The 21,785-nt window shown below is 34.7% G+C and overlaps 1 protein-coding gene and 1 non-coding gene across 2 annotated transcripts in view; both read right to left on the bottom strand.

The window, feature by feature from the left end:
• HTR2C (5-hydroxytryptamine receptor 2C) overlaps positions 1 to 21,785 on the bottom strand; it is a 307,873-nt gene that overhangs the window by 39,559 nt on the left and 246,529 nt on the right. The gene's annotated exons all lie outside the window — the stretch shown is intronic.
• LOC111771669 (U6 spliceosomal RNA) lies at positions 5,342 to 5,448 on the bottom strand. Its single transcript, XR_002805597.1, has one exon. It is a non-coding gene; the product is annotated as a U6 spliceosomal RNA (small nuclear RNA).

Raw genomic sequence — 21,785 nt, 5'->3', positions numbered from 1 at the left:
TGCAAATAAAAACCACAATGAGATAACACTTTACACACACTAAGATGGGTATAATCGTAAACATTGACAACAAAAAATGTCAGTAATGATATGAAGATATTGGAACCCTCCTATATGGATGATGGGAATTTAAAATGGTACATTAGCTTTGGAAAACAATTTGACAGTTACAGTATGACCCAGGAATTCCTTAGTTATGTATCCAAGAGAATTGAAAACAGGTGTTCAAACACAAACTGTTCATAGCAGGATTATTCACGATGAAAAAGAATGAAAACAACTCAAATGCCCATGAGTAGAAGAATGAAAAAAAGTAAATGGCGGTATATTCTTATAATGAAATCTTATTCAGGCTTAAAAAAGGAATCATAGATACATGCCACCATATGGATGTACCTTAAAAACATTACCAAGTGAAAAAGCCAATCACACAAGACTACATATTATATTATTGCAACTACATGAGATTCCAACTATTGCCAGAGTAAGCATGTAGAGACAGTTGATTAGTTCTTGCCTAGGCATATGTTGTTGGGTAGGTAGGGGTAGTGATAGCTATAGAATTTCTCCTTGTGGTCATAAAAACGTTTTCATCAAACACTTTTCCAAAAAATAGAAAAGGAAAGAACATTTCCCATCTCATTCTATGAAGCCAGTATTACCCTGATACCAAAAACAGACAAAGACATCATACAAAAAGAAAACCACAGGCAGATACTTTTTATTAATATAGGCAAAAAAAAAACCCTCAACAACATACTTGCCAACCAAATCCAGCAACATACAAAACGAGTATACATCATATCAAATGAGACTTATCCAAAGGACGCAAGGCTGTGTCAGCATACAAAAATTAATCAACACAACAGGCCATAATAATAGAATAAAGGACAAAATCCATTGCATTTTTGTGATGAAACAGTGAACGTACAAGAAACAGAAGGGAACTTCCTCAACTTTATAGAAGGCATCTACAAAACACCTACAGCTAATATCATACTTCATTATGAAAAACGAAGATCAAAAAGGGAGAAGTTTACTTTCACCACTTCTATTCAACATTATACTGGAGTTTAAGCAGAGCATTTAAGTAAGAAAAAGAATTAAAGGCATCCAGATTTTAAAGGAAGAGGTAAAACCATCTTTATTTGAAGATTACATGATCTTGTGTTAGGAAATGAATTCAGCAAGTCTTTAGGATAAAAGATAATATGAAAGAATCAATTGTAGTAGTATATAATAGCAATGGGAAATCTATAAATGAAATAAAACAATTCCAATTTCAATAGCATCAAAAAGTAATAAAATATTTAGGAATAAATTTAACAAAAGTGCAAGATCTGTACACTGAAAATTGCAAAAGAAAAATTGAAAGAAATTAAAGAATATCTAAATACATGGAAAGATATCTCATGTTCATGGATTGGAAGACTTAATTTGTTAATGCTTTACAAATTGTTCTAAAGATTCAATGTAATATGTATCAAAATCTTAAATGACTTATTTTTCTGAAATTTATAAAAACCCCAAGACTTTCAAAAAAATATATATATAAAAGAAATTGACAAGCTGCTTATAAAATTTATATGGAGCTGCAAGGGACTCAGAATAGCCAAAACAATATTGAAAAAGAAGAACAAAGTTGGAGCACTCACACTTTCGCATTTCAAAACATACTACAAAGCCACAGTAATTAAGACTGTGTGGTATTGAAATAAGGAGAGCCTTGTAGATCAGCAGAATAGAATTGAGAGTCCAAAAATAAACTCTTATTTTATAGTCACTCATTATTTGAGAAGGATGCCTATACAATTCAATGGGGAAAGAATAGCCTTTTTAACAAATGATGATGGGACAATTGCATATCTGCTCACAAAGAATGAAGTTGGACTCTTACCTCACAACATCTACAAAAATTAACTTAAAATGAATGAAAGAGCTAAATGGAAGAGCTAAAACTATAAAAATCTAAGGAAAAAAACATAGGAGTAAATCTTCAAGACCCTGCCTTCTTAGACATGAGACCAAAAGCATAAACCATTAAAGAAAAACGATAGATAAATTGGGCTTCATCAAAATTAAAAACTTTTGTGTTGCAAATGCAAGATCAAGAAAGTGAAAAGACAATTAATAGAATGGGAGAAAATATTTGCAAATCGTATATCATCTAAGTGTCTTTTATCTAGGCTATATAAAGATCTTTTACAACTCCATAGCAAAAAGATAATCCAATTAAAAATTAGCAAAGTATATAAATTTCTCTAAAGAAGACATACAATTGACTGATATTAATATGAAAGTATGCTCAGCATCATTAGCCATTAAGGAAATACAAATCAAAACCACAATGAGATGTCACTTAACAAATACTAAGATGAGTATAATCATAAATACAGACAATAACAAATGTTGATGAGGATATGAAAAAATTAGAACTCTCCTACGTGGTTGATGGGAATTTAAAATAGTACAGCTGCATTGGAAAACTGGTTGGCAATTCCTAAATAAGTTAAACATAGAGTTATCATGTAATGCAGGATTTCCACTCCTAGGATATACCTGTAAGAACTGAAAACATATGTCTACACAGAAACTTACATATGGATGTTCATAGCAGCATTATTCATAATTTAAAAAACTAGAAATAATTCCAATGCCCATAAACAGAAGAATAGATAAATTGTGGTATAGTCATACAATGGAATATTATTCAGCCATAAAAATGAGTGAAGCACGGTCATGTGCTAAAACATGGATGAGCTTTGAAAACACTATGTTATTTGAAAGAAGTCATACACAAAAGATCATATAGTGTATGACTTTCTGTATATAAAGTGTTCAGAATATGCAAACTCATAGAGACAGAAAGTAGATTACTGTTTGCCCAGGGTTAGGGGGAGGAGGAATGGGTAATAATTGCTAATAGGTAAGTAGTTTCTCTTTGGGTGATGAAAATATTCTGAAATTGGTTAGTGGTGATGGTTGCACAACTTTGTGAATATACTAAAAACCTCTGACCAAATTATACATGGAAGAAGAGACATTACAATTCTGATACCACAGAAATATATGGATCATAAGAGACTACTATGAACAATTATGTGCCAATAAATTAGATAACCTAGAAGAAATGGATACTTTTTTAGACACATACAACCTACCAAGATGAATCATGAAGAATTAGAAAATCTGATCAGAACAATAATGAGTAAGGAGTTTGAAGCAATAATAAAAAGCCTCTCAACAACGAACAGCCCAGGACCAGATGGCTTCACTAGTGAATTCTACCAAACATTTAAAGAATGAAGGCCAATCCTTCTCAAAGTCTTCCAAAAAATTGAAGAGGAGGGAACATTCCCAAACTCATGTTACAAGGTCAGCATGCCCTGAGAAAAAACAATATAAGTACACTACAAGAAAAGAAAACCACAGGACAATAGCCCTGATGAATATAGATGAAAAAATCCTCAACAAAATACTAGCAAACTGAATTTAACAGAATGTTAAAAGGAACATACACCATGATCAAGTGGGATTTATCCCTGAGATGCAAGGATGATTTGACCTACACAAATTAGTAAATGTGATACACCACATTAATATAATGAAGGATAAAATCTTATGATCATATCAATAAAAGCAAAAAAAGTATTTTGCAAAATTTGAAATTCTTTTATGATAAAGCTCTCAACAAATTGGGTATAGAAGGAATGTATCTCAACACGATAAAGTCTTTATATAACAAGCCCACAGCTAATATCATACTCAGCAGTGAAAGGTTGAAATCTTGTCCTCTAAGATCGGGAAGAAGACAAAAATGCCTACTCTTGCTACTCTTATTCAACATAGTACAAGAAGTCCTAGCCAGAACAATTAGGCAAGAAAAAGAAAGAAAAGACATCCAAATCAGAAAGGAAGAAGTAAAATTGACTCTGTTTACAGATGACATAGTTGTATACACAGAAATTTCTAAAGACTTCATCAAAAAACTATTAAAAGTAACAAACTAATTTAATAAAGTTTCAGGATACAAAATCAACATAGAGAAATCAGTTGCATTTCTACACACTAACAACAAACAATTTGAAAAGGAAATAAAGAAAATAATTCCATTTACAATAGTATCAAACACAACAAAGTACTTAGGAATAAATTTAAGTTAGTGAAACATCTGTACACTGAAGGCTACAAGACTTTGGTGAAAGAGATTGAAGAAGGTACAAATAAATGAAAAGATATCTCATGTTCATGGATTGGAAGAATCAATATTGTTAAAATGCCCATACTACCCAAAGCCATCTATAGATTCAGTGGAATCGCTACCAAAGTTTCAATGGCACTTTTTAAAAAAATTGTTTTATTAAGACTATGATAGTTTACAACCTTGTGAAATTTCAGTTGTACATTATTGTTAGTCATGTTGTAGGTGCACCACTTCACCCTTTTTGCCCTCCCCCCACCCCCTCCTTTCCCCTGGTAACCACCAATCAGTTCTCTTTGTCTATGTGTTTAACTTCCACCTATGAGTGGAGTCATACGGAGTTCATCTTTCTCTGTCTGGCTTATTTCACTTAACATAATACCCTCAAGGTCCATCCATGTTGTTGTGAATGGGACGATTTTATCCTTCATGGCTGAGTAGTATTCCATTGCATATGTATACCATATCTTCTTTATCCAATCATCAGTTGATGGGCACTTAGGTTGCTTGCACATCTTGGCTATTGTAAATAATGCTGCAATGAACATAGGGGTGCATGGGATTTTTGGAATTGCTGATTTGAAGTTCTTTGGATACCCAGTAGTGGGATAGCTGGGTCATAAGGTATTTCTATTTTTAATTTTTGAGAAATCTCCATACTGTTTTCCATAGTGGCTGCACCAGTTTGCATTCCCACCAGCAATGTATGAGGGTTCCTTTTTCTCCACAACCTCTCCAACATTTATCATTTTTTGTTTTGGATATTTTTGCCATTCTAACAGGTGTAAGGTGGTGCCTTAGTGTAATTTTGATTTGCATTTCCCTGATGATTAGTGATGATGAGCATCTTTTCATGTGTCTATTGGCCAACCGTATATATTCTTTGGAGAAATGTCTATTTATGTCCCCTGTCCATTTTTTGATCAGGTTGTTTGATTTTTTTGTTGTTGAGCTGTGTGAGTTCTTTATATATAATGGAGATGAACCCATTGTCAGATATATAACTTGTAAATATTTTTTCCCAATTAGTGGGCTCTTTTTTTGTTTCAATCCTGTTTTCCCTTGCCTTGAAGAAGCTCTTTAGTCTGATGAAGTCCCATTTGTTTATTCTTTCTATTGTTTCCCTTGTCTGAGGAGTTAAAAAATATGGAACGCTTCATGAATTTGCGTGTCATCCTTGCACAGGGGCCATGCTAATCTTCTCTGTGTCATTCCAATTTTAGTATCTGTGCTGCCGAAGCGAGCAGTGAATGGCACTTTTTACAAAATTAGATAAAACAATCCTAAAATTTGTATAGAACCAAGATTACCCCAAATAGCCAAAGCAATCTTGAGAAAGAAGAACAAAGCTGGAGGCATCATGCTTCCTGATTTCAAACTATACTACAAACTTATAGTAATCAAAACAGTATGGTACAGGCATAAAAACAAACACATAGACCAATGGAGCAGAATCAAGAGCCTAGAAATAAACCCTTGCGTATACAGTCAATTAATATTTGACAAGGGGGCCAAGAATACTCGATGGGGAGGAGATAGTCTCTTCAAGAAATGGTGTTGTGAAAACTGGATATTCACATGCAGCAGAATGAAATTGTACCCTTACCTTATATCACTTACACCACCACAAATTTACTTGAAATGGATTAAAGACTTAAATATAAGACCTAAAACTATAAGACTCCTAGGGGAAAACACTCCTTAACATTGGTCTTGGTGAAGATTTTTTGGATATGACACCAAAAGGACCCAGAACAAAAGCAAAAATAAACAAGTGGCTCTACATCCAACTAAAAAGCTTCTGCACAGTAAAAGAAACAATAACAGAGTAAAAAGGCAGCCTATGGGGTGGGAGAAAATATTTGTACACCATATACCTAATAAGGGGTTAATATCCAAAATATATAAGAAATTCATATGACATCAGCAAAAAGCAAATAACCCAACTAAAAAATGGGTAAAGGAAGATGTTACTATGGGGAAAACAGAAAAGAGTATACAGAATCTCTCTATTATTTCTTGTAATTGCATATGAATCTACAATTATCTCAAAATGAAAAGCTTATTTAAAAATTTTTAAAAACGGGAAAAGGACTTGAATAGACACTTTTCTAAAGAAGACATACAAATGGCCAACAGTTATGTGAAAAGGTGACCAACATCACTAATCATCAGGGAAATGCAAATAAAAACCACAATGAGATATCACCTCACATCTGTTAGAATGGCTATTATCAAAAAGACAAGAGATAATACGTGTTGGCAAACATGTGGAGAAAAGGGAACCCTGGTGCACTGTTGGTGGGAACGTAAATTGGTATAGCCACTATGGAAAACAGTTTGGAGATTTTTTAAAAAACTAAAAACAGAACTGCCATATGATCCAAAGGTATATATCCAAAGGAAATGAAATCATTATCTTGAAAAGATATCTGCTCCCCTGTGTTCATGGCAGCATTATTCACAATAGTCAAGACATGGAAACAACATCAACATACGTTGATGGATGAACGGATAAAGAAGATGTATATATATACACACACAGAATGGAATAGTATTCAACCACAAAAAAGAAGGAAGTCCTGCCATTTGCAACAACATGGATGAACCTGGAAGGCATTATGCTAAGTGAACTAAGTCAGGCAGAGAAAAACAAGTATTGTATGATTTCACTTATAGGTAGAATCTAAAAAAGCCAAATTCATAGAAACAAAGAGTAATTGGTGTTATCCAGGGGCCAGGATGTGGGGGAAATGTGGAAATGTTGGTCAAAGGGTACAAACTTCAAGTTATAAAATGAATAAGCTCTGGGAATCTAATGTACAGAATGGTGACTACAGTTAACAATACTTGCATATTCAAAAGCTACTAAGAGAGTAGATCTTAAATGTTCTCACCTCATACATGCACACAGGTAATTATGTGAGGTGATGGATTTTTTAACTAACCTTATTATGGTAATCATATATATATATATATATCTCAAATCATGTTGTATACCTTAAACTTACACAATATTAGAATGAAATTATATGTCAATAAATCTGGAAAAATTAAAATCTCTGAATTTTACACTTTAAAATTGTGAACATATGTGAATTATATCTCAATTACAGGAAAGCAAGACATGGAAAAAGTTATATTATGCTAACACAAATCAAAGAAAGCGGATGTGTCTATTTTAATATCATAATATCTAAATTTATCAAAAGTTCATTTGAGTCATAAATGTGCACCTAATGATATAGGTTAGAAATACATTGACTAAAACTGATAGAACTGAAAGTAGAAATAAAAAAGTCCACAGATATAATCAGAGAATTCAACACCCTTCATCAGTAATCCATGGAACTAGGAGGAAAAAGACCAATAAAAACAAGGAGGACTTGAACAACATTATCAGCCAACACGTGCTATTAATATGTGGAGAATAATCTGTCCAAAAATAGCAGAATACCATTTTTTCCAAGGGCACACAGGACATTTAGCAATGTAGACCATTTTATTTACCTTAATAACTATTAATTTATCAATTATTTTTATGAAATATAAAATATATTTTATAATGATGTCATTAACTTCAATATTGATTTAAATAACAGAAATACATAAGGAAATTCTCCAAATATTTGGACACTAAACAGTACATTTCTGAATAACTCATGGTTCAAAGGAGAAATCACAAGGCAAATTATAAAGTATTTTTGAATGAATGAAAATAAAAACAGCATCTCGAAATGTTTGGAACGCGGCTAAAGTGATGCCTACAGGAAAATTCATTGCATTAAATACTTATATTACTAAAGAAGAAAGGTTTAAAAGCAATGACCTATGATTTTACCCTAAGGAACTAGACAAAGTATCAAATTTAACCCAAAGTAAAGCAAAAGAATGCAAATACTAAAGATAAAAATACATCACTGAAGTATATAGGAAAGCAATAAAGAAAAAACAATGAAATCAAGAAAGTGATATAGTTGATAAAAATCCAGTCAGATCGATCAGGAAAAATAGACGAGATACAAATTATCAACATCAGGAATGAAGTAGGAGAATGCACTACAGATCCTATAAATATTAACAGAGAATAATATGTGAAAAACTTTAAGCCAATATACTTGACAACTTAGATGTTACGGATAAATTCTTTAAAAGATACAGACTTATCAAAGGTCACCTTAGAAGTTATAGAAAACCCAAATAACTGTGTATCTATTAAAGAGATTGATGTTGCAGTTCAAAATCTTCCCACAATGAAAACGCCAGGCCTGAATGGCTTCAGTGGTGAATTCTACCATACATTTAAGAAAGAAATTATTCTAATTCTAAATTCTTTCTAAAAACAAAAGAAGTAATGCTTCCCAACACATTCCATGAGGCCAGTGTTACCTCAATTCCAAAACTGGACAAATACATAATAGGAAAACTATAGACGAATGCCCTTCATGAACATTGATGCATAAATTTTAAACAGAATTTTAGCAGCTTCAACCCACCAGTAACCAAAAAATTAAGGCAACATGATCAAATGCTGTTTATTCCAGAAATAGAAGATTCATTGACATTAAAAAATTAACTGATATAATTTTCCATATCAAGAGATTAAAAAAGAAAATCCATATGATCATCTCATAGACTCAATGGAGAAAAACTGAAAGCTATCCCTCTAAGAACAGGAACCAGACAAGGATGCCCGCTGTCACCACTCTTATTTAACATAGTATTGGAAGTCCTAGCCAGAGCAATCAGGCAAGAAAAAGAAATAAAAGGGATCCACATTGGAAAAGAAGAAATGAAACTGTCACACTTTGCAGATGACGTGATTTTATATCTAGAAAACCCTAAAGAGTCCACTAAAAAACTTTTAGAAATAATAAAGGAATACAGGCAAGTTGCAGGATACAAAATCAATGTACAAAAATCGGTTGCATTTCTATACACTAACAACGAAGTAGCAGAAAGAGAAATTAAGAATACAATCCCATTTACAACTGCAACAAAAAGAATAAAATACCTAGGAATAAACTTAACCAAAGAGGTGAAAGATCTGTACACCGAAAACTATAAAACATTGTTGAAAGAAATCGAAGAAGACACAAAGAACTGGAAAGATATTCCGTGCTCTTGGATTGGAAGAATTAACATTGTTAAAATGTCCATACTTCCTAAAGCAATCTATAGATTCAACGCAATCCCTATCAAAGTTCCAACAACATTTTTTACAGAAATAGAACAAAGAATCCTAAAATTTATATGGAACAACAAAAGACCCCGAATAGCCAAAGGATTCCTGAGAAAAAAGAACAAAGCTGGAGGTATCACACCCCCTGATTTCAAATTATACTACAAAGCCATAGTAACCAAAACAGCATGGTACTGGCACAAAAACAGACACACAGATCAATGGAACAAAATTGAGAGCCCAAAAGTAAACCCACACGTTTATGGACAGCTAATATTCAACAAGGGAGCCAAGAGCATACGATGGAGAAAGGAGAGTCTCTTCAATAAGTGGTGTTGGGAAAACTGGACAGCCACATGCAAAAGAATGAAAGTAGACCATTCCCTTACACCACGCACAAAAAAATCAACTCAAAATGGATTAAAGACTTGAATGTAAGACCCGAAACCATGAGACTTCTAGAAGAAAACATGGGCAGTACGCTCTATGACATTGGTCTGAGCAGCATATTTTCAAGTCCCATGTCTGACTGGGCAAGGGAAACAAAAGAAAAAATGAACAAATGGGACTACATCAAACTAAAAAGTTTCTGCACAGCAAAGGAAACCATCAGCAAAATGAAAAGACAACCTAACAATTGGGAGAAGATATTTGCAAACCACATATCAGATAAGGGGTTAATATCCAAAATATACAAAGAACTCATAAAGCTCAACAACACAAAACCCAACAATCCAATTAGAAAATGGGCAAAAGATCTGAACAGAGCTTTCTCCAAAGAAGAAATACAGATGGCCAACAGGCATATGAAAAGATGCTCAACATCATTAGCTATCAGGGAAATGCAAATCAAAACTACAATGAGGTATCACCTCACTCCGGTCAGAATGGCTATAATTAACAAGACAGGAAATAACAAATGTTGGAGAGGGTGTGGAGAGAAGGGAACCCCTGTTCACTGCTGGTGGCAGTGCAAACTGGTGCAGCCACTATGGAAAGCAGTTTGGAGTATCCTCAGAAAATTAAGGATAGATCTACCATATGATCCAGCTATTCCACTGCTGGGTATTTATCCAAAGAACTTGAAAACACAAAGGCATAAAGATACTTGCACCCCTATGTTCATTGTGGCATTATACACAATAGCCAAGACTTGGAAGCAACCTAGGTGCCCATCAAGGGACGAATGGATAAAGAAGATGTGGTATTTATACACGATGGACTACTACTCAGCCATAAGAAATGACGAAATCTGGCCATTTGTGACGACATGGATGGAACTTGAGGGTATTATGCTGAGTGAAATAAGTCAGAGGGAGAAAGTCAAATACCATATGATCTCACTCATAAGTAGAAGATAAAAACGACAAAAAAACCCACACATAGCATTGGAGATTGGACTGGTGGTTACCTTTGGGGAAGGGGGGAGGCGGGAGGGCAAAAGAGGTGATTAGGGTCACATGTGAGGGGATGCACTATAATTAGTGTTCGGGTGGTGAACATGATGTAATGTATCCAGAATTTGAAATATGATGTACATCCGAAAAAAATAAAAATTAAAAAAAAATTCAATATCTGTTCGTAATAACAACTCTCAACAAACTAGTAATGGATGGGAACTTCCTCAATCTGAAACGGCACCTACCAAAACAAACAACAAGCAAGCAAACAAAAATACTATAGCTACCATTGTACTTAATTGTGAATGACTGAATGTCTTTTCCCCAGTTAAAGAATGATGCAAGTTTTTCCGCCTTTACCATACATTTTATTTAACACTGTGCTGGAGGTGCCAGTTCATGCAAAAAACCAACAAATAGATATAAATTGTACAGATTGGACATAAGAAGCAAAACTGTCTTTATTTATGGATCTCATGATCATCCATATAAAAAATCAAAAGGAATATACAGAACGCTAGAAATATTAAATGAGTTTAACAAGTTTGCAGCATAAAATCAATTGTATTTCTGTGAAATAAGAATGTATAATTAAATATTAAATTAAAAACAACTAGGGATAAAAATTAGGAAAAAATTTTTTAAAATATGTGCAAGAACATGAACTATAAAACAATGTTAAGAGACATTAAATATACCGTGTTCAGGGATCAACTTATTCCTCATTGTTAAGATGTCAGTTCTCCTCACATTGATTCACAGATTTAATGCAATCTCAGCCAAAATTCCACCTGGAGTTTTTAACAAATATTATGGTGCAATTCTATGATTTATATGGAAATACAAAGGACCTAGACTAACCAAAATAATTTTGAAAAGAAGAGCAATATGAGAAAATTCAGGGGCCGAACCCGTGGCATAGTGGTTAAGTTCTGCACACTCTGCTTCGGTGGCCCGAGTTCACAGGTTTGGATCCCTGGCACAGAGCTACACAACTCATCAGCCATGCTGTGGCAGCAACCCACATAAAAGGTAGAGGAGGATTGGCACAGATGTTAGCTCAGGGACAATCTTCCTCAGCAAAAAAAAAAAAAAAAGAAGAAGAAGAAGAAAGAAAGAAATAGAGAGAATTCACATTATATAATTTCAATACTTACTATAGCTACATTACTATAGACATTGTGAAAGTGGCATAAATATAGACATATTGATTTCCTGAGCAGAACAGACAGTCCATAAATAGACCAAAACACATATGGTCAGTTGATTTTTGAGACAGGTGATGTAACAATTCAAGGGGGAAAGGATAATCTTTCTAATAAATTGTGCTGGAAGTATTAGATAGCCATGTGCAAAAAAAGGAATCTCATCTCTTCACACTGTATACAATTTTAAACTTGAAATGAGAACACATGCAAAAATTCTATTTATCAAAAAGAATTCAATGACATAGGAAAAAAGAGCCCATTACCAAGTGGAATTTATTGTAAGAATATAAGATTAATTACAAATTCAAAAATTTAATTTACCATGCTAACAGCACAAAGAAAGAAATCCTATGAACATCCCAATAGATGTAGAAAAAGGATTTGATAAAATTCACAACTGTTTATAATAAAATCCAAGCAAATACAGAATAAAAGAGAACTTCCTTAATCTGATGAAAGATATTTCACAAAACCTACAACTAACAAACATTATTCTTAGGGGTCGGCCTCATGGCTGAGTGGTTAAGTTCGCATGCTCCGCTTTGGTGGCCCAGGGTTTCACCAGTTCAGTTCGCAGGCACAGACATGGCACCGCTCATCAGGCCATGCTGAGGCGGTGTGCCCTATAGCACAACCAGAGGCACTCACAACTAGGATATACAACTATGTACTGGGGGGATTTGGGAAGAAGAAGAAGAAAAAAGATTGACAAGACTTGTTAGCCCAGGTGTCAATCTTTAAAAAAAAATCCCAAGAAACAAAAAACAAAACATTATTCTTAGTGTTGAAATAAATATTGAACACTTTTCCACTATTCCACTCAAGAAAAAGATGCTCGTTACCTCCACTTTTGTTAAACATCGTTTTGCAAGTCCTTTCAGTGCAATAAAATAACAATAAATTAAAGAATGCATTAAAATAGGAAAAGAAGAAATAAATTTATTATCATGACATTACTGGGTATGCATAAAATTCCAATGAATCTATTAACAAACTCTTAGAAATGCTAAATGAATTTAGCCAGATATCTTGGTACAGAGTAAATATGCAAAAATCAAATGTCTTTCTGTATACTAGGAATAAACTTGTGGAAATAAATTTATGAAGTACTAATACTGTTTACAAAAGCATTCTAGGAAATCAAATACCTAGGGATAAATCTAACAAAGATATACAAGACACCTAAACTGAAAACTACAAAATCAATTAAAGAAGGCCTAAGTAAATGGAGGAATATTTACATGTACATACACATAGGTACATGGATCAGAAGCCAGAATATTGTTAAAACTTGAATTCTCATTCAACTGGTTTGTAAACTCAATGTAATCCTGATTTAAAAAAAAACAGTATATTTTGTTTTGAATATTAACAAGGTAATTTCAATTTTAAATGAAAATGAAAAAGTCTTAGAACAGCCTGGACAATTTTGATGAAGAGCACAGTTAAAGGACTTACTCCACTAGATATCAAGACTTAGCATAAAGTTACACCAATTAGGATGTCGTAATACTGGTACAAAGACAGAATATTAGAATAGAACAGATAGTCCCGTAGCAACAACATCCATAAGGTCACCTGACTTTTGGGAATGATTCCATTCCAATTCAGTGGGCAAGGATAATCTTTTCAATAAATGGTGCTGAATCAATTAGATATCCGTATGAGAAATAAAATCCAACCCCTCTTATATCAGACATAAAAATTAAATTGAGATGTCTATTAGACCTACATGTGAAAACTAAGATCGTCAAGCTATTAAGAAAAAACAAAGTAAAACAAAAAACAGAGAGGTTTATCCTCTTGAACTTTAGATAAAAAAATTTTTCTTAAACTGGACACAAAAATTGCTTACTATTAAAGTAAACAGTGACAAAGTGAACTTCATTAAGAGAGTAAAAAGCTAAACACAGATTGGGAGAAAATATTTTAAATATATATATTTGGCAAAGGACTCATATGTAGACTATAAAAAGAACTCTAGAAATCAAGTAAGAAAAGAATTAAATTGAAAATAGGCAAATGATTAGAAAAGATGTACCACAGAAAATACACAAGAGGACATCCAAACGCATAAAAAACATAAGGAAAAGTGTTAAACACTATGAGTCAATAGAGATATAAAAATGAATACTAAAATGAGATAATCACCGCAAACTTACCGGAACACATTTAATTATTAGGTCCAGGGTTTGGCAAACTGTGGCTCATGGGCAAAATCTGGCCTGCAGCTGGGTTTTTGTGGACTAAAAATTATTTTAAATTTTTTAAAAGGTTGTTAAAAATATATGCAACAGAGATCATATATGGCCCACAAAGCCTAAAATATTTACTAACTGACCCTAATAGAAAATGTGCGTTGGCCTGCAACTATGACCACTAATACTAATTTTTGACAAAAGTTTAGTTTTTCTTCCATTTCTTACATTGCATTTCTTTCATTTTTAATATTGTGGATGACTTTGTGAATGAATACAATCTCTTTGAAAAAATCTTTGACAGTATATACTAAAGAAGTCTAAAAAGATTCTCAGATTTTTCTTTTAAGTATAAGTACAACAAAAATGAATGTTTATATCCATGAAAAAGCATAGACACTCAGGTTCTTTGCAACTTTATTTATAATAGCCAAACACTGGAAACAAACCAAATGTTCATCAACATTAAGAAGGTAAATTTATTTTTTGATATTTATACAGTGGAACGCTGTGACAATGAGAAAGAACCAACTACTGATAAATGCAACAACATGGATGGATCCTATAGAAGCAGCATTGATTGAAAGAAGTCAGACCCAAAAGAGTACACAAAAGAGTACATATTATACGCTTCCATTTATATGATATTCCAAAACAGGCAAAACTAATCTGTGGTTATAGAAGTCAGAACAGTGGTTACCCATAGGGGATTACTGACAGAAAGGGTGCAATAGATGGCCCTCTGGATATTTGGAGTGTTCTGTGCCTTTTTCTGAGTGTTCATTACAGCAGTGTATACATCTGTAAAAATTCATCAAGCTATACACTTAAGATTCGTACACTTTACTGTATATGTTATACTTAAATTTTTTTAAACTTTTAAAGTTTGTGGAAACCCTGAACTCTATTCACAGACATTGAAGGTTACAACCACTGACCTAAGATGAAAATTATATGTAAGATGCTTTTGAAAGATGCGACAGAGGGGATATTCTGAGGGCATGGGTTGAATTTGTGAGCCATGGCTACTAACGAGTCATGAAGGTGGACAAAATTCCTTGAGGCACCGCCTTATTGGTTGTCCAAATAATTCAATCGCAAATGTGGTAGAGAATTTTGAGTAGCAACACAAAATGGCCCAGGCCAAAGGAGAAGAGAAAAAAAGTAAAATGATTAGGAAGTCAAACAAGGCAGAAAACAAAGAAGATACAGAGAAGATAACGGAAAAGCAATGTTTGAAGGAATTCTCTGAGTAGTTGGACATAGAGATCTGGAGAAGAATCTTTAGTTCTTGTTGCCTTGTGTGCACCCTGCTCACTTAAGGAAGTAAAGCTGTGTCTTGGATATCTCTCCCATCTCTTCCACAGAGATAGGAGAGAAGGAGATGTGGGCTTAAGAATGATTAGCAATAAAGGCTTAAACTAAGAAAGCAAGTGAGGGAGTGGAGAGACTGGGATGTGAGAAATATTAAGGACAGGTTGTGTTGATTGGCTATGGGAGAGGAAATCTAAAATGATTCTCAGGTTTCTGTTTGGGTAAATGGGAGACACCATTGCCATCACTTGAGAAATGAAAATGTAGGAGGAGGGAAAAATGGAGATGGGAGAAAGGTGATGAGTGAAATCTTGGCGAGATGGCATTTGAGATATATGTCTAACGTTCATTTCTATATCCCCATATAGCTTGAGTTAGAGATCTAGATATAACCTGGATAGAAATAGTTTTTGAGTGTCGTTGGTAGATAGATTTTGGTTTTTTCTGTGGATAAAGTAAGCCAGGAAAACTGTACAAGCAACTGGAAAGAACAGAATCCTGGGGAAGTGTGAGAGTAAAGCAGAAAATGAAGAAAATGAATAGGAGCAGACAGAAAGATAGGAGAAAAGAAAACAAACAAAATGATGTTATAGTGTGCAGAGGAAGATAGAATTATGAGAAAAGCATTCTCAAACTGTTTCAAATGCCACAAAGGGAGTTAGGGCTGGAAACATAGTTCTTAAAGTGTGGTCCATGGGTATCTCAGTGTCTATAAGACTCTTTCAATGGTTTTGTGAAGCCAAAACTACTTCCACAATAATATTAATGTGCCATTTGCTGTTTTTACTGTGTTTATGTTTTTACCGATGGTGCAAAATAATAGTGGGTAAAATTGCTGGTGTCTTAGCATAAATCAAACTTTGCTGTTTGTTTTTAGTGCTGTGGCGTTTATTCTGCCTCCTAGTGACCTTGTGTACCCCAGAGTTCAACTCTGCCCCATCTTTTTGTGCCATCCTCTCACCTACCGGCACTATATCAGACAAATGCTTCATTGCTATTCATAGGATTTTCATGGCCAGCTTTTTCACAAGAGGGTGGTCAGGTCCTTCTTCCTAGTCTGTCTTAGTCTGGAAGCTCCACTGAAACCTGTCCACCATGGGTGAATTTGTTGGTATTTGAAATACCAGTGGCATAGCTTTCAGCTCACAGCAACTTGCAGACTTCACAGTATGAGAACTGACAGACAGATGGGTGGTATCGTTCCCTGACTGGAAAATGAAGCCGGGCTGTGTAGGTGAAAGCACCGAATCTTAACCTCTAGACAAAAAGGGCTGGCTCGATCAGGCTAGCGACACCAAATTGTACAAGTAGTCATTGTATTGTTCACCATTATACACTTTTAGGGAAAAAAAGGCTAGTTTTACTTAAGAATGTCCTTGATGAAGCAGTAGAAATTATTAATATTGTTAAATTTTGACCATTTTAATAATCCATGTGATGAAATGGAAGTATACAGAGAGCACTTCTGCTGCGCACTGATAGGAGACAGCTGCTTTGAGGAAAAGCACTTATGCAATTGCTAGAATTGGAAGCTGAACTAGACACTTTTTTCATGGAATAACATTTTTACTTGAAAGAATGACTGCCAGACACACTAGCATTATTCACACTTGGATATTCTCAAACTTGTCATGTCAAGGAAAAAACAGGTGGTATTTGCTGCTAATGATAAAATTTGAGCTTTCAAGTGAATATCAGAACTTTGGAAAACTTGCATCCACCCCTGGAAGTCAACACCTTCTCAATATTTAGAGCCTTTTCTGCTAAGACTTGTAGGGATTATTAAAGAATGTGATTTTTTGATACTGTATTAACATTTGGAAAATCCGCACAATTCAGGGAACCAATATTTTGCAAATGACCTATGCTTGATGTTAGAAAATAAAGCATGGATAAAATATTCATTCAAAGTGCAAGAAGGACTAGTGGATATTAATGTAATAGCATATGAAACATTCAATGATATCATTTCTGACTCCACATTACAACTAAACTTAAGAAACTACCACTTACTGAGTTGTAGCATAGTATCAAAGAAGAATGTTCACTACTATTTGAAAACTTTCCTGTATTGAAGTTGCCTATCTGTATGAGGATATGTATTTTCTTTGCGTAATTCAAGCAAAGCAACTCATTGCAACAGATTAAATGCATAAGTAGAGATGAGAATCTGGTTGTCTTCTACTAAGCCAGAGGATAAAGAGATTTAAAACATTATGACAGTGTCACTCTTTTCATTAACTTCATTTTTGGAGGAAAATGTAACTATTTTTCATAGGGTTATGTTACTTATGCTAACATGTAATTAGTTTACTATTTTTTAATAAATCCATACATAATTAAAAATTTTCTCAATTTTAATTTCCAAGACGATAAATATTGATAGATACAACTCATATAAATGAAAGCTCATTGGGGTTTTCAATAATATTTAAGTGTGTAAAGGGACCCTGTGACCAAAAATTTTGAGAACTGATGAATTAGACAATTAAGAAGTCACTAATGAACTTACAGAGAACAGTTTCAGTAGGTGGTGGAGCTGCAAAATCGATTCTCATGAGATGAACAATAAACTGTGACAAAGAAGACATGAAAGTGATTATATAAGTTTGGCTGTAAAGTCCAGGAGACAGACTGGCCATAATCTAAATTAGTATATAGATTGGAGAAAGTATTTTCTAAAAATTCAGCTAATTTCTTCCTAAGTTAATTTATAAATTTAAAGAGATCCCATCAAAATAGAAACTGACTTTTAAAATGGAACTAGGAAAGTTAATATTAAAGCTCATATGGAAATTAAACAATCCAGAATGTCTAGGCAAGCTCTGAAAAATTAGAGTAATGAGTGATGATTAATCATACCAGATGACAACATTTGTTATAAAACTTTCATAATTAAAACAGTGTGGAATTGGCACACAAATAGACACACTAGTGGAATAGAATGCAAACTTCAGAAATAGGCCCAGATAATGTAAGATAATTTTTTATACTATAAAGATGGCATCACAAATCACAGGGTAGATGAACTTTTTAAATAAATAGCATGAAATAACTGAATGATTAGGTGGATGAAGATAAAATTGAATGTATATCTCACCACATACAAAAATAAACTCAATGGATCAGAGGTCTAAATGTAAAAAATGAAGAATATATGGTGATTTATTGTCTAGCCTGAGTGTGGGGAAAGAATTTATAACTATCACTCAACATAGAAAAGAAATCTGATTTGATAAAATGATCTTTAAAAAAATAATAATTTTGCACACCAAAAGCACCATAGACATTTGCATAGCAAGTAGAAAATACAGAGAAAATATTTTCGTTTATAACATTTAAAATGTTTATTATCTGTGATGTATAAAGAGCTACTAAAATCAAGAAATAAAAAGGTAAAGAAACAGATAGAAAAGTGAGAAAAAGGCACAATCACTTTGCAAAAAACTGATTTATTAATGACACTTAAACATATGAAAACAAGCTTAACTTCTGTCATGATAAAGCAGAGACAAATTAAAACTACAATAAAGGGTGACATCAGCATCATGAGGGAGTGAGTTCTTCCCGTTGTCTCTCCCCTCTAAGTTACAACTGATCAGACATCCATTGACCAAAAAAGGACTCCCTACACAGCACAACAGAATGCCTAAGTGATCCATGCATCTATACATCTGAAAGTGGGTGGATTGGACCGCCAAGAGGCAGTGGAACTAGGGGAACAGCCTACCCCTCCCCTGACAGCAGTGATTCAAAACACGAAGCTTTACGCTGGTGCCTGCTGGCAAACAAAGGCTACATGGGCAGGCATGGCATGTGTGGCTTAGTCCCTGCACACTTAATGGTGGTGAGTAGCACAAGTATCAAGAGAACTGAGGACACAGGGCAGAGTCAGTGACCCAGCCCCTTCCCCCTCCCCCAGAAGTGGCCATCCAAAATGTAGAGCTGGTGTACATGCTTGTGAACAGAGGCTGCAGGGGTAGACATGGCACTTGTGGCATAGCCACAGTGCCCATCACGAGCAGTGGTGGGTGGTGCACACATCCCGAGGATTCAAGACACAGAGAAGAGCTGGTGACCTGGCCCCTCTTCCCTATCCCCAGCCTTTCCAACAGTGGGGACGATAGACAAAAATCAGATTTTCCTGGCTGGAGGGGGCACGCTGACCTGAGTTTTCCACACACACCAGCTCACACCAGCAACCAGAAGCTGCACAAGTGAGCAGCAATGACAGTCACTCCCTCTTTAGTTCCTACTCCCCTAGCAGTGGCAGGTGGAACCTGGGAACAGAATCCTCAGGAACCACAGCGGAACCTGTGACCCAGCCCCCAATGGCTGCACCCCCAACACCAGCTTTATCAGCAGCAGGGGCTCCATGCAAGTCTCCAGGTCCCCAAGACCCCAGCAGCAACAATGATACCCGTGAACCCAGATCCCACAGCAATGGCGCAAACAGGACCCCCAGAAAACCCGGGAGCAGCAGTGCAGCTGGTGCATGTGGCAGCAGCATTCAAGACCGTGGAGAGCCCACTGAAAGCCAGTGGGGTAATACAAGCAGCATATGTGCTTGCAGTCTGATGACCTCAGTGGTGACACCTGAGACTGCAGTGACATCATAAGCAGCAGGGCACCAGCAACTTCAAAGGCACAAGCAGCACAAGGAGGGCACTGATGATACCTCTAGCAGAGGCAGTGGAGGGTGGAAAGTATAGGCTCTCAAATACAGTCAGAAGGAGCTCAAAACCAAAGTAACCAAAGACTTATGCAAAAAAGAAACATAATTACTACCAAAAATGTGCTGGCAGAGGATCAACACATTAAGAACCATGAAGAACTACAGGAACACTGCAGAACAGAAAGAGAATGACAATTCTCCAGAAACCAAACTTAAAGGAGATTACAGTCTCACAGGAGTTTACAGTTTAACTGACAGAGAATTCAAAATAGCTGCCGTGAAGAAACTTAATGGGTTACAAGGAAACTAAGAAAGATAGTTCAATGATCTCAGGAATAAAATTAATGAGCAGAAGGAGTACTTCACCAAAGAGATTGAAACTCTAAAAGAAAAAAACCAAACAGAATTTTTGGGGATGAAGAACACAATTAATGAGATGAAAAATAAAGTACAAAGCATTAAAAATAGAGCAGACAATATAGAGACCATATGGAGCTCAAAGATAGAAATCGAGAAGTGATTGAGGTGGAAGAAGAGAGAGAATTAAGAATTTTTTTTTAAATGAAGAAATTCTATGAGAAATATCTGATTCCATTAGGAAAAGTAACATAAAGATAATAGGTATCCCAGAAGGAGAAGAGAGGGAGAAAGGAGAAGAAAGCTTATACAAAGAAACAATAGCTGAGAACTTCCCAAACCTGGGGAGGGAACTGGATATGCAAGTGCATGATGCTAATAACTCCTAATTATCTCAATGCAAAAAGACCTTCTCTGAGGCATAAATATTAAAACTGTCAAAAGTCAATGACAAAGAAAGAATATTAAGGGCAGCCAGAGAGAAGAAAATAACTTACAAAGGAAACCCCATCAGGCTTTCAGCAGATTTTTCAGCAGAAACTCTACAAACTAGGAGAGAGTGGAATGATATATTTAAAATACTGAAATACAAAAACTATTAGTCAAGAATATTCTAGCCTGGAAAGTTATCCTTCAGACAAACAAAAGCTGAGGGAATTCATTGCTACTAGACCTGCCTTACAGGAAATGTTGAAAGGAGCCCTCATACCTGAAACAAAAAAGCAAAGGTTTACAAAGTTTTGAGCAAAGTGATAAATAGATACAATCAGAAAATTGTAATTCTATATCAGAATAGGTTAGTAAAAACTTAATATAACATAAAGGCTAAAGGGAAATAAACCATAAAAAATAACTATAGCTACCTCAATTTGGTTACTAACTCACAACACAAAAAAGAATAATTTGTGACAACAATAATACAGAAAGGGGAGAGGAAAAGGACAGAACTTGTGTAGGCTTATGGAGATAAGATGCTATCAGTCAAAAAAGGACTATCTCATCTATGAGATCTTTTATACAAACCTCATGGTAACTACAAAATAGAAAATCAGAGCAGACTCACAAGTTATAAATAAAGAGAAAACTGAAAAAAAAAATCACAGAAAACCACCAAACTGAAATGGTAGACAGAAATACTAAGAAAAAAGAAACAATGGAAATATAGAACAACTGGAAAACAAAAGGTAAAATAGCAATATTAAGCCCTCATATATCAATAATAACTCTAAATGCAAATGGGTTGAATTCAC

This window comes from Equus caballus, chromosome X, assembly GCF_041296265.1.
Source record: "Equus caballus isolate H_3958 breed thoroughbred chromosome X, TB-T2T, whole genome shotgun sequence".
Classification (NCBI taxonomy): domain Eukaryota; kingdom Metazoa; phylum Chordata; class Mammalia; order Perissodactyla; family Equidae; genus Equus; species Equus caballus.
This window is presented reverse-complemented; position numbering and strand designations above follow the sequence as displayed.